The following is a 14,593-nucleotide window of genomic DNA, read 5'->3' on the forward strand; positions in this document are numbered from 1 at the left end:
AAGTTGTGTTTTAGAGTAGTGGCTAGGGTTCTGCTTTACAAGAGGCGTGATTGAAATGGATCACATTCCATTATCACTAGGAATGGTCTTTGATACCACTAGCAGTAATAAAAGTCATTACCACAGACTTTTTTCCCAAGCAAAGAAACAGAGACCATTAACAAAGCACAGAGAGAAAGTGTAGATACTAGTGTCCAATTTTTAGCTTGGATTTGAAATGTGTTAATTCCAGATTAGTCTCATAGATATAGCTGATCTGGAAACAATCAAATCATGGTACTGTAGAAACACATACAAATTTAAGGTCCCTACATTTGGGATTTGAATATTTCCTTTTACAAGTTAACCATGACTCAAACAGTCAGAATTTCACATCAATCCCATCACATTTTAAAGGGAGAGAGCAATGCATGATCGTTGCAAAACTACTAGCAAAAACAAATTATCTGGTGATGAGAGTTTTTTCATCTTTCAAAAACCTGTTTACCTGATGCATTCTCTGTGATTGTATTACAACTGAGTACCCTTTAATTACAATCACAGCTGAGCATACTTCAATAGTGCATGTTGATTGTGATTGTGGTGTGACAAAAAACTGGCCAAAACAAGATCCCAGACCGGAACTGATTGTGTCGTGATTATCTTCTATATATACTAGTTCCCACTCATTACTCATGTGGGCCTCACGGCACTGGATCATAACAGACTGATGATCCCTTGGTGAAGAGCAACGCAATACAATCTAACCCTGATCAAAACAGAAACCCGAATATCTAGTCTTTTAGAGGAGGGCAGGCTTGCCATTGTAGATTTCAAGTAACTTTTCGGCATGAGGACTGCACTGGACATATTTTTCGAGGAACTTCCGCTCACTTAAACAAAGCGCGGGAAGGAGACTAGGAGGGCACTTGGAAGGTTGCATTGCACTGAGAACACTCAACACCTTGTGGCGGGGCTTCATCCTACGCTCCAAGCTGTAACCAGACACTAACAGAGGATACGAAAAAATAAACTTTGCAGGAAACCCTGCAGTATGCATCAAAAAGTCCATGTGCTTCTGCACCTTATCCATTGAAGCTTTAATATAAGTGGGTGCCTCCTAACAAGCTCCTTGATGTCATCTTCAAGGAGGCCAAAACTTGTCAAATGCTTCAATTTCTTTTCCCAAAATTCAGGCCCGTTTCGTTGAGGTAGTAGAATAAGAGGTACCAATCTGAAAACAGTTTTGACATTAGCCTCTGATCCAAACAGGTTTTGAAGATACTGGATATTGGGACGCAGAGTTTTCTCGAGACTCCCGTTAAGCAGTCTGGGTCAATGGATATGGCATTTCCCAAGTCTTGTGCAGAAAGGCCCAATGTTTTCATTAACTCAATCTTGGGTTTCAACTGCCGATCAGCATTGAGACAAAGAATAGCTGGGTTTCTGGTAATAGTCTTCCTTACCTGGTGCTCTGTGAATCCCGAATCTCTCAGTAACTGTACTGCCTTTTGGGCTCTATGAGCTGATCTCGTCGCAACCAAGGATGGCCTTACTTTAAGGATAGTTGAGAGCTCAGACTGACACAACCCACATTCGTTGAGTAAGAATTCTGAAACGGGGCATGTGTTATCGCCTTCAGGGTAGCTTGTGGACTTGTCTTTATCAGCAATAGTTGTAGAAAGTCGTGAGAATTTTAACAAAATAATCCGGAGAAATGGTGAAGATGGTGCTGCAACAGCTGCCGCCAGGGAGTGACGCTGAGATCCCAAAGATGAAGCCAAGTACTGGGCGAACAAATCGCTTCAAAGAGGATTGGTGTGATCCGTATCGAGAGACACATGTTAAGGATTGGTGTGATCCGTATAGAGAGACACATGTTTGTTTATTATATGAAAGGGAAGGGGATTAGGGCACGAAAGATATAAGTTACATATGCAAGGTAGGGTATTAGGAAAGAAAAAGGAATTTAAGCTTCAAGCATTCGTCTCTTTCTACAATTTTTTATCATTTTAATGTGAAAGGATGAGGATATGAATTTCAACTCTTAAGCGTCATTAATTTTTATAATTTTAATACTGTTTTTAATCATTTTAATATTAACATTAATAAAAATGTTAATAATTTTTTAAAATAAAATATCATATTATATTGTATTTTGTAAACAAGATTACATAAAGATTAGCAATATAAGGATTATCTAAGTTGTAAAAGTTACTAAAGCCATAGAACATAGCAAGTTTGTGAGAGGCTATCAACCACTTCGCTCAGTACATAAGTAACAACAAAAACATCAACCACTTAGGACTAGTTAATGGCACTCTCATCGGGAGATATCCAGACAAAGAAGTTTTGTTTGCATCCACCTTATGTTTTATAAGATGAATTTCAGTATGTGTATTATTTGAAGGCCGTGATTCATTCAAATTAAAGTTCTTACACTTGCACCCCAAATTTGCTAATAAATTTTCCACCCTATTCCCTCCATGTCGAGTATGATGAGCAATAATGTAATTGAACTTTGGTGTCAAACTATTTATACTAAAAACGACATCCTCCAATCTCCAGTAATGCACTATTTTATGAACAAGTTTCTCGTTCAAAAGTTTTTGTATACATTGAATTACGACCTAAGAATCACCATCCACTTGCAATAATTGGAAACCTTCTCGGATAGCAATAATAAGGCCTCTCTCCACAACCAAAATTTCAGCTAAATTATTGTTGCAATCCCACAAGAAATCGAAAATTTTTGCAATGGCCGAGAATTTTCATCGCGGAAAATCCCTCCATAACCTGCAACTTTTGGGTTCCCTTTGGAGGCCCCATCAAAGCTCATCTTGATAAAGGAGCTCAAGGGTGGAGAATAGGAGTTAGAAATTGAAGGACAAATGCTTTTGCCGATGGAAGTGAAGAAGGGATCATTGAAGAATCCAAATTGAGGTTTTTCATGATAACTGCTTCAGAATCCTTCACCTGCCAATTATCTGTAAACCAAGGAGAGGCAAGAATGGTCTCTCGAACATTCAATATGATCAAATCCTTGAACACCAAAGTTGATTGATTCTTTGGGCAAAAAATTTAAAAAACCCTCTCTTTCCATAAGTTCCAAAGAATAAAACCTAGTGCAAGCATCCAATCATGAGAAATAATAGGGTTCTTAAATTTCTGGCGGTACCATTGATCCAACATAATATTAATATTCTTTGAGAATGGACGCTCCATGCCAAAAATATGAGGAAGGAGATCCCAAATTTCCACCAAAAAAGAGCATGAAAGAAAAATATGTTCTACCGTCTCATCAACTTGTAAGCAAAGAAAAGATAAGGATGGATCCTCATATCCCTTTCTATGAATACGATCCCAAGTAAGAAGCCCCGACCCCATGCAAGTAATCATAAAAGGGTAGAAATTTTTGGCCACCACATTCTAGCCCATATTCGAGACCACAAGACTACGTTCTCCATTTTCAAAAATTTTGCAATAAAGGAGTAAGCCTCTTTTAGAGAAAAGGATCCTATTAGTTGTTGAACCCATCATAAAACATTATCGTTCTAAGAAATCCTAATATGTCTATCTTCTAGTGTATTTTTAAGATCCTCCCATGGTAGTGTAGTCGAAGTAGGAGGCCAATCATCTTTGTATTTCCACCGTCGCCATAATTGATTAGCAACCCTCACTGCACCTAATGAGTGGGTAAAAAAATTAATAGAACAAAGACTATCTTTATCATCCAAAGAAGGTAACTGCTACCAGACATCCTCCCAAAAAAAAGTTGTCTCCCCTACTTTTATATCCTAGAAAGCTTGTTTTCTCACTACATCCTTACAACCTTGCACCCACTTCTAAATACCCGAACTTGGAATATTACCATCAAAGCGCAATCGATCCTCCTATTTATCCAATGGGGACATACTTACGGAGCCATATGTGCTTCCATAATTCATGACCCTCCTTAACCCAAAGCCACAAAATTTTCATACCCAAAGCTTTACTGACTAGTTCAAGGTCTCGTAACCCTAATCCACTAGCAGATTTTGGTTTGATCAATGTATCCCAACCTACAAGTGCCTACTTTCTAGCTTTAGTAGAACCTCTCTAAAGAAAAGCACACCACAAGGGTTGAAGCCTATTATAGGATGTTTTCGAGATTGGTGTCACAAGTAGTTGATAATTTGGTAATGGCTACAACACTGATTTAGTAAGAACCAATCTTCTTGCAAAATTGAGAGCATGAAATATCAATTATTAACTTTCAAGGATATTCTAGATAAAAGGTATTTCCAACTGGACCCAAATATTTAGAAGGTAACTAAACCTCACAAAATCCCAATATTCAAGTCAAATCACTCTCAATGGAATCTTGACAATTAAAATAGAAAATGTTGGTCTTGTCTTTATTAACTAGAGTTCTGAAGCCACCATGGTGGTCTATAGGATTCACCATATTCCTTTCACTTCCTTTAGAGTAGGCAGAAAAAACAGAACAACATCATCAATGAATCGTTGATGTGTAATTGATAGATTTTCTCCAAACATTCGTAACCAAAAAATGTGACCCATTGAACATAATTTACTATAAAATCTGTGAAGCCCTTCCATGGCCAAAATGAAAAGAGAAGGTGATAGAATATCACCTTACCACAAACCTCTTGAAGATTTGAAGATATAAGACCCATATCCATTAACCAAAATAGAGAAAAAGGGAGGTGATATAAAAGAACTTACCCATGAGATCCATTGCGCTCAAAACCCAAAAGCAGATAAAACTTGTAACAAATAATCCCAGTTGATTCTATCATAGACCTTAAACAAATCCATTTTAATCGTCATACCTAGTCATTTGGATGCTCTAAGGGAGTGAATGATTTCATATGCAGTAATTATACCATCTAAGATTTTTCGTCCCTCTACAAAGCCAGTTTGTTCCAAAGAAATTAACTATGGATGTAATGGCTTCAGAAATTTCACGATTATTGTAGAGATTATTTTGTAAATCACATTACACATGGCAATAAGCCGAAAGCCATTAAGCTCCTCTGAATGTCCATCTTTCAGTATAAGTGTTAAAAATGTTGCATTAAGACCTTCCCACAACCACTGTGTCTGGCACAAATCCTCCACCAATTCATGAATCTCCATACCTATAAACCCCCAACATTCTTTAAAAAAGTCTGAGGTGAAACCATCCAGAACTGGAGATTTATTGCACGACATTTCCATAACAACCATCTCGCTTCTTGGATCGATATTGGTTAGATGAGAGCTAAGTTTTGTTCCTTAATAATAATTCGATGGATATAGTGAAGGATTGAATTAATAGTTGATTGTCGATTATGGGAATTCTCTGACAAAATATCATGATAATATTGAACCAAGTCATTTTCAATTTCTGCATGCAAAAGCCTTTTGTCCCTATCATCACCAATAATGGAAAAAATCGAGTTATCATGATGATGTTGTAACATCAAGTTGTGGAAAAACTTAGAATTCCTTTCACCCTCCTTAAGCCATTGAACTCTAGATTTTTGTTTCCAAAGGATTTCTTCTAGTGCCATCTTTGTTCCAATTTATGGAGGGTAAGACCTTCCTTTATGATTAGTTCAAGAGATCAACCTTCTACAATCATGTGTTGTCCAACCCTTCGCAAATGATCTTCTAATAAAGCTCGTTCTTCAAAAATGTTTCCAAAATCACGTTTATTCCATAATTTGATATGGGTTTTCAAAGCCTTGAGCTTTAATTGGAACATGTGCATTTTGTTCTTACCTCTCACAACAATTTTCAACCACCATTTTTTTAGTAGATCCACAAAACCAGACACTCACAACCAAAGGCTCTCAAATTGAAAAGGGTGATTCCATGAAGCTTCCTTCAAATCCAGTTCTAGCCTAATCGGTCAGTGATTAGACCCAAGACATGGTAATATTGTTGCTTCGACAAAAATATCCTTATGCAACACTTCTTCATAGAGGAAAAATCGATCCAACCAACTTGCAATTTGGTGTCATTCTCCTCATCTATTTTCCAAGTATAAAGACCATTTATAGTTGGAATATCTACCAATTGCAGTTTCTTAATGAATCTGTCAAAAGAGACCAATTCTGGGTCTAATTTTTGAATTCCTCCTTTTTTCTCCTTCATATATCTTATTAGATTGAAATCCCCGTCAACAATCCACGCTGAATCTATAACATACCTCTTAGTCGCCATTTTTTTTCCAAAAGATTAAGCTTATGCCCTGCCATCAAAGGACCATACATTGCTTTTAAAGAGACGAGCTCTTTGGTTCCGAGATAATGAAACCTACTAGTTAATATTTGTGGACAGGTCATCCAAACCTAAGAAACTACTTCTAAAAAGTTCAACAAAATTGCCAAACCACCAACAGTACCCCACGCGTCGAGAGCCATTATTTGACACCCTTTCCAACATTTTTCACAAATTGGTAGTAGTGTCTCTGTTATGAAACCAGCTCAAGAAAAGATAGAAAAGATAGATCAACGCCTTAGAATTTAGCCTCTTCGAGGGGGCAACCTCCTTTACATTACATAAATGAACAATTCTTGGATGATTCAAATGACAAAACCTCCTTTCTATATATAGGAGTCTAAGGAGTCACAATATAACCCAGCCGACCTAACAATAATAATATAAAGCCACAAAAATAACAATACAGGGATTCTATGGGGCACAGTAATAACAATATGGGGATAATAGGGGCACAACAATATTAATAAGGGATGCAACTACAATAGTAATGAGGTAATTACTAGTATTATAGGGACCCAACATGCCCCTCTCCTTCAAAAAAAGTGTTGTCCTCAACACTTGAGTAGTTCTGGATGCTTCTGTATAAAATTCTCATCCTCCCATGTGGAATCTTCAGTGGATAAGTTCTTCCACTTGATAAGATACTCTGAAATTGATCGATTTCATAGTTGTCGAGTTCTTGTTTCTGTGACTGCTTCCGGTTCCAATATAATTTTTCCTTCCTCGTCAAGTTCTGGCAATATTGTTTGAACTGGGAGCTTGTCGCCTATAACCTTCTTTAAACATGAAACATGGAAAACTGGGTGCAATCGAGAAGCTGCAGGAACCTCCAATTTGTATGCCATAGTACCAATCTTTTGCAACACCTTGTAGGACCATAATACTTTGGTGATAATTTATTATCCTTCTTAGCTTGCTTGAGGGACATTTGTTTATATGGTTGTAGCCGTAGGAATACCCAATCACCTACATCAAAACTTCTTTCGCTGCGATGTTGATCTGCCTGTTGTTTCATTCTATTCTGTGCCAACACGAGGTTATCCTTTAAGAGTTGGAGGACTTGTTGTTGATGTTTGATGTGATGTTCCACTGCATGAACCTTAGAATTTTCTCTTAAATATGATGTGATGGATGGTGGTTGATATCCATAAAGTGCCATAAATGGGGTCATTTTTGTTGCTGTATGGAAGGAAGTGTTATACCACCATTCAGCCAGAGGCAACCATTTGACCCATTGTGTCTGTTTATCAGATACAAAGCAACGAAGATATCCTTCCAAACATTTGTTTACTATCTTAGTTTGCCCATCAGATTGAGGATGATAAGATGAGCTATGAGCTAACTGAGTACCAAGACAAGAAAATAATTCTGTCCAAAAATTTCCAGTGAAAATGGGATCTCTGTCACTTACAATAATCTTTGGGTTTCCATGTAGCTTTTGAATTGTTTCCATAAATGCAGTAGAAACCGTACTGGCTTTAAATGGATGTGATAATGCACAAAAGTGTGCATACTTGGTAAGTCTGTCAACTACCACCATGATGACACTCTTCCCCTCAGACTTGGGTAAACCTGTGATAAAATCCATTGAAACCTCCTCCCAACGTTGGCTTGGAATGGATAAAGGTTGTAATAGACCCGGTGTCTTAATTGTTTCAACTTTATTTTGTTGGCAAACCAAATATTCCGCCACAAATTTTTGAATATCCGATTTAAGGCCATCCCAAAAAAAATTCCTTCTTAACCCTGTGGTAAGTTTTTAAAAATCCTGAGTGCCCTCCTAAGGGAGAAGTGTGCAATTCCATAAGAATCTTGTGTTTTAGTTGGGAATTCTTACAGAGGTATAAGCGATCTTTGTACCACAAAGAATCATTTTGCCAGCTAAATGTATCAGACGTACTGGAATCTTGTTGTAACTTTCGAATAAGTGCCCATACTTCTTCGTCATTCTTCCATTCCTCCCTTGCTTCGTTTATCCAATCTGGTTGGATAATAGAAATGGCGCACAACAATGCTTCCACATCCTCATCCTTTCTTGAGAGTGCATCTACCACCACATTTTGCTTCCCTTTTTTGTAGATGATTTCAAAGTCATAACCAACATCTTTGTGACCCACTTTTGTTGCCCTTCAGAGGATAATCTTTGTTCTAAAAAGTATTTAAGGCTGTCATGATCCGTTTTTAACTTGAAGTGTCTTCCCATTAGGTAGGGTCGCCATTTCTTAAGTGCATGGAGTATTGCCAACATTTCCTTATCATAAATAGCTTTGTGTAAAAACTTTCCCTTGATTGGACGACTTTCAAAAGCAATGGGTCTTTCATCTTGCATTAAAACAACACCAATTCCATTTCCTGAAGCATCGCATTCCACAATAAAGGTTTTTGTGAAGTCCGGTGTAGTTAAGACCGGTGCTTGGCACATTGCCTCTTTAAGATGTTCGAAGGCCTTTGTTGCTTCTAGAGTCCATGAAAATGCCTTTCTTCAATAATGTTGTTAGAGGTGCTGCTATTCTCCCATAATTCTTAACAAACTTGCGATAATACCCTGTCAACCCGAGAAATCCTCGTAGATGCTTTATGTATGTGGGGATTTTCCATTCCTTAATGGCTTTAATTTTGCTAGGGTCTACCTTAACTCCTTCATGAGATACAATATGACCCAGATATTCCACCTCTTGTACTCCAAAGAAACATTTGGATCTTTTTGCATATAATTGTTTCTCCTCCAATATTTGTAGCACCCTATCAACATGTTCAACATGATCCTTCCAAGACTTGTGTAGATTAGTATATCATCAAAAAATAGTAACACAATTTTTCTAAGGAATGGTTTGAAAATGGAATTCATCAAACCTTGAAATGTTGAAGGTGCATTGGTAAGTCCAAAAGGCATGACCAAAAATTCATAATGACCCTCATGAGTTCTAAATGTTGTTTTCGGAATTTATTCAGTCTTCATTCTGATTTGATGATATCCTGAACGAAGATCCAACTTGGTGAAGTAAATTGATCCATGCAATTCATCCAGTAATTCATCAATGACGGGAATGGGAAACTTATCTTTAATAGTGAGCTTGTTGAGCTCCCTATAATCCGGACACATGCGCCATGATCCATCCTTCTTGTGCACTAATACTACTGGAGCAGAGAAAGAACTTTGAATCGGTTGAATTATACCAGCCTCTAGCATTTTTGCAACCATATGTTCAATTTCACTCTTTTGGGCATAGGGATATCTGTACGGCTTGATGTTTGGAGGAACACTTCCTGGAATCAAATGAATAGCATGATCATGATCACGAATAGGTGGAAGACCTTTCGGAGTCTCAAATACCTTGGAATGATTGTCCAAGACTTTTTGGAGATCTGGAGAAATAGATGATTGCAATGTGGAAACATCTAGTGGACATAATTGTGCAATTACACCCCTTTGTTCCTTTTTTAGAAGCTTTGTCATACCATTAGAGCTAATTATCTTTCCTGGTTTCCCTGCAATACCCCTTAATTCAACTTCCTTTCCTTCCATGGAAAATTTCATGAAAAGTTCTTGAAAATTGAAAGCTATTATACCCAAGGATTGTAGCCATTGTACTCCTAGTACAACATCAGCACCTCCCATTGGAATGGAAAGCATTGGGCTAGTCAATACATATTCTCCCATCGATAGCTTGATATTATGGCACTTTCCAGAGAAATTTATTGTTCCTCCATTTGCAACCATCACTTGACACTCTGGTGCTGGGTATAAGAAGCAATTCAATTCTTTTGCTACCTTACAATGAATAAAATTGTGGGTACTTCCTGAATCAATCAACACTAGTACCTTTTTCTTCTTGATTTGTCCTTCTATCTTGATGGTTTGAGGAGTGGTAATTCCCGCCAATGCATTACAAGATATGGTCGGATTCATTTCTTCTTTATCTAGGCTTTGTTCCTGGAGTATATCCTCTTCTTTTGACCTTTTTTGCTCCTTTTCTTCTTCCTCTTCACAATCTATGTAGAATAATTTCTTCTCAGCACACTTATGACCTTTAGTGTATTTGCTATCACAACTGTAACAAAGCCCTTTTGCTCTTTTTTCTTCCAATTATTGTGGTGTCAACCTTATAGGTTGTGGAAGACTAGGAGCAACCACACTTCCATCTTTATAGTTGTGAGTGGTATGCTTCCTGGTTGCCATAATTTTTCTTTCCATTTTTCTTGCTATCCTGAATGCCTTCTCTAATGAATCAGGTTCCCAAAGGCGAACATCATGTTGGATATTATCCTTTAAATTCCCTATGAACACATCAATCCTATGCTCCTTTGGAATATCTTTTACCCTTATGTTCAATTTTTGGAGCTCCTCAATGTGCTCCATTATTGAACCCTTTTGTTTGAGACTTATCAATTGGCTAAAAAAAGTGTTGCTTTTTGTATCCTCATAATGTGCTATCAATTCTTCCGTAAAAATTGCCCAAGTGATAAATTGTTTACGAGATCAAAGCCATTGACACCATACAAACTGATTTGGTTCCAAATATAAAATTGCAATACGTACCTTTTGTGTGTTTTGCACATTATTGAGATCGAAAAATTGCTCCATTTGTAATATCCATGTTGCGGGATCCTTGCCATCAAACTTCCTCATATCGATTTTTGGAATATGGTGGGTTTTCAATCCCACATTAGAGTCTAAGAAATCATGATTAACATTTCTTTTGTTCGCATCATGAGTTTCCTTTACTACCTTTTCACCATTGGTAAGTATTTCTTGTAGAAAATTTGTCAAATCTGTCTTCAAATTTGCCATGCATGTCTTCAAATTTGTGTTCAAATCTATCTTCAAGTTGTCCATCTTAGCTTCCATGTCATTCATCTTAGCTTCCACGCCATTTATCTTAGCTTCTGTTAGCTTTTGTGACAGTGACATTTGTTGCACTTGTTCTTGTAATTTTGATATATCATGTAGCATTTCTTCCTCTTCTTCATGAGTCATGCTAGAGCTTTCAGGTTCCTTACTAGGTGTTTGCATTTTCTTTCCTCGGGGCATCAGTTACCAATAATAATGCTCTACTATGCCCTTTGAATTCCTTCAAAATAAATTTTCAAACCAAGCTTAAGCAAAAATTTAAGAAAATCTACACACATTTTCTCACTTTGTAGGAGCTCGATATTGCCTCTGATGTATCTCTGTACTTTCCGATCATCTAGTTTTGAATTTGTGAACTGCAGTATCCCTCTATGTCCTCTTTCCAATGCCACAAGTCTGACCCAAATTGGATTCTCCAAGGAAGAGTTATGCGAAATCTCCCATAGTGACTTGATTATAGACTAGTTCAGTAGAGCGAACTTGTACGACGTGCCACGAGTCACTGTTTCGACCTTTGGATCTGAAAAATGCATACAAGAAACTACAGTCCGTCCTATTTCTGTACCTTCTTACGAAATTTCAATCCGATCCCCAGAGAGAAAGTTATGACAATTTTCCCCAGGTCACCTGTTTGGAATGAAATTCAGGAGTCTGCAGAAAGACCAAATTCCTCATATCATATCTACACAAATATAGCGTGAAAAGCTTTGAAATTCAGACTCGAGGTTCAATGCGATTTATTCTCAAATGGGTTTTTTTGCAACTTCTGAAACGTCGCAGAAAAAAAGTTATAGCGAAAATTCCACGATGACCTGTTTGGAGCAGCGAAACCCTAGAATCCCAAGCTCCGATACCAAATGTTATGAAACCAGCTCAAGAAAAGATAGAAAAGATAGATCAACGCCTTAGAATTTAGCCTCTTCGAGGGGGAAACCTCCTTTACATTACATAAATGAACAATTCTTGGATGATTCAAATGACAAAACCTCCTTTCTATATATAGGAGTCTAAGGAGTCACAATATAACCCAGCCGACCTAACAATAATAATATAAAGCCACAAAAATAACAATACAGGGATTCTATGGGGCACAGTAATAACAATATGGGGATAATAGGGGCACAACAATATTAATAAGGGATGCAACTACAATAGTAATGGGGTAATTACTAGTATTATAGGGACCCAACAGTCTCCCATAGGAGTTTAGTTTCCGGAAAGATTACAATTGTTGGTTTCTCCATCCTGACCTATCCCTGAGGCATCATTGCTTCCCTTTGCTATTTAACCCCCTCATGTTCCATGATAAAATATTCATGATAATATTTTTTGATGGGGAAAAAACCTCTGGGATAGCATTAACTTGGTCGGAGTTCACTAACTCCTCCCATGTATTATGTAGCGTCTCCCTTTTATATTTGTGACCTTTCTTTTTGGTATATTTTGACAATTCCTTCATCAAAATATATTTCCCTTTCTCCTTCAAGCTTGAATAGAATGAACCCCTTGACCTTCTCTAGAGGACTACTTCCTTTTGGTCTTCCAATTAATAAAAATTACAACATACTGCTCCTCATTCTCCTTAGACAATTCTATTAAGTCCTGCTTTGCCCAATCATTCAAAAAGCCAAACAAAGCTCGTTCTTTTCCTGAAAGTTCTTCCAAATTTTTCTTTGCCAACAAAATGACTTCCTCAATTCTAGGTAAATCAAAGTAATCATATTCTTCATAATTAATAACCACTTATGGTAATTTCCACTTTTGGGGTTGCTTTTCTTGCGAGGATTCCAAAGTGTGATCAGAAATAGGAGTGTCATCCTAGATGTTAAAGTCCTCCTCCATTGTCTCCAAGGTTGAAAAGGTATTCTTATCCCCCAAGTTCAAGGTATGTGTATTTTGACCATGTTGGGTGCACCATCTTGTAATAATCCTCATAAGCCCATCGTTTCCTACTGATCCACTAAGAGTTTGATCCTTCCTTTACAATGAGAAGTCCTAAAACAAATGGCCATGCACATGGCAATGTTGACACCAAAAAGGTACATGCTTGTAATCCAGTGTTTGGGTCCAAATCTCACCTTGGTAATCCAACTCTATAGATTCCGACAAAGGTTGTGAAATATTCATATATGCACATAAACGAGCGTAAGACATGTTCTTACCCCTCCTAGTCACCTCTGAAATATTTACAAAATGCCCCAAAGCATGCCCAATACCTTCTAGAATTTCAGGAATCTAGAAATCATAGGAAGAGAATAAAGTCTTACCCATACCGGCGCCGCCAAAAATTCCTCTTTATCTGGATTAAAGCAAGCTTCCTAGTGTTTGATATATAGACCTGCATTATTATAGAAATGAGGCCCTCCCTCAAAAATCCTAGCTTTATCCTCCAAGTTCACATAAATGAGTGTAAAGAAACACTTGGGCCACAATTGTAAGTCTACTTCACCCTTAGGTTTCCATGTTTGTTGGATCTGCCTCTCCAATTCTCTCTTAGAAGGCCAATTTCCAATAAATTTACATATGAAAGCATGATCACGCATATATTTACGATGATCCTCCAAGCACGTAGGGGGTATTACAAATCCAGGTTTTTGAGGATCTTTCAAAATGCATTGCCCTCGTAAACTCGCTTGTCATTTATCGCCAATAATAGGAGACTATTGAAACCCAAAACTTCTCCCAGTGGGTTACTTCCTTCCAGAGGGTTACTTTTATCCCCTGTTTGAATTGACTTTCCTGCCACTATATTTGGGAAAGGGGGTAGCCCTCCTACCTTGACACTCATCCCTAACTCTTTCACAACCCACAAAAGTGAATCCACCTTCAAATAATGAGTTGAAAAATAAGAACCATATCAAACCCTAAGACAAAAGAATGTTAATATTAACAGTGCCAAAGAAATAATGTTGATGAGTAAACAAACATTTTGGTTGTATTTAATGAGACCCATCAAATTTTATCGTTCGAGTGAAAGATTGAATAAATAAATATAATCATTTTGCAATTAATTTATTAGTAATAAAAAAATATTTTTTATGGATGTTTTTATTATTTTTATTTTATTAATTTTAAGAGTTTGCTTTACAAATTTTTTTTTCTATTTTTTTTTGCTATTTTTTGAATTATAATACTATTTTATAAGTTAAAATGAATTAAGTGGACTGACATTACTAAGGAATTGGAATTAGGAGATTTGTGCAAAAGATACACAATGAGATAAGTTATGGAATTTAGTGTGGAAGTTAATTTAAATCACTATTGTAAAGCAAGTTGTATTTGATATAGAAAGCATATTTAAATTGTTTATTATGTTGGTAAAATCATGTTCAAAGGGGTTGGATTCAATGGTGGAAAACAAGGAGTTTTTCAACATTGGATAAGATTCAATTTCAATGAGGGTTTAATCTAGGGCCATGGGGGCACCTTGAGGTATCAATTGAATGTGTGGTTGCACCCAGAGAGACCATATCAAATAGTTTTGTGGCC

General features: G+C 37.1%; 1 pseudogene; it reads right to left on the reverse strand.

Annotated features, from left to right (window-relative positions):
* Positions 1 to 294: 294 nt before the first annotated feature.
* The window catches only part of LOC149240291 (uncharacterized), a 33,623-nt pseudogene continuing 19,324 nt past the window's right edge, over positions 295 to 14,593 (reverse strand).

The sequence above is a fragment of the Pinus tabuliformis genome, chromosome 8 (genome assembly GCF_031772625.1).
Source record: "Pinus tabuliformis cultivar Carrire ecotype Pingquan chromosome 8, CPIR1, whole genome shotgun sequence".
Taxonomy (NCBI): Eukaryota; Viridiplantae; Streptophyta; class Pinopsida; order Pinales; family Pinaceae; genus Pinus; species Pinus tabuliformis.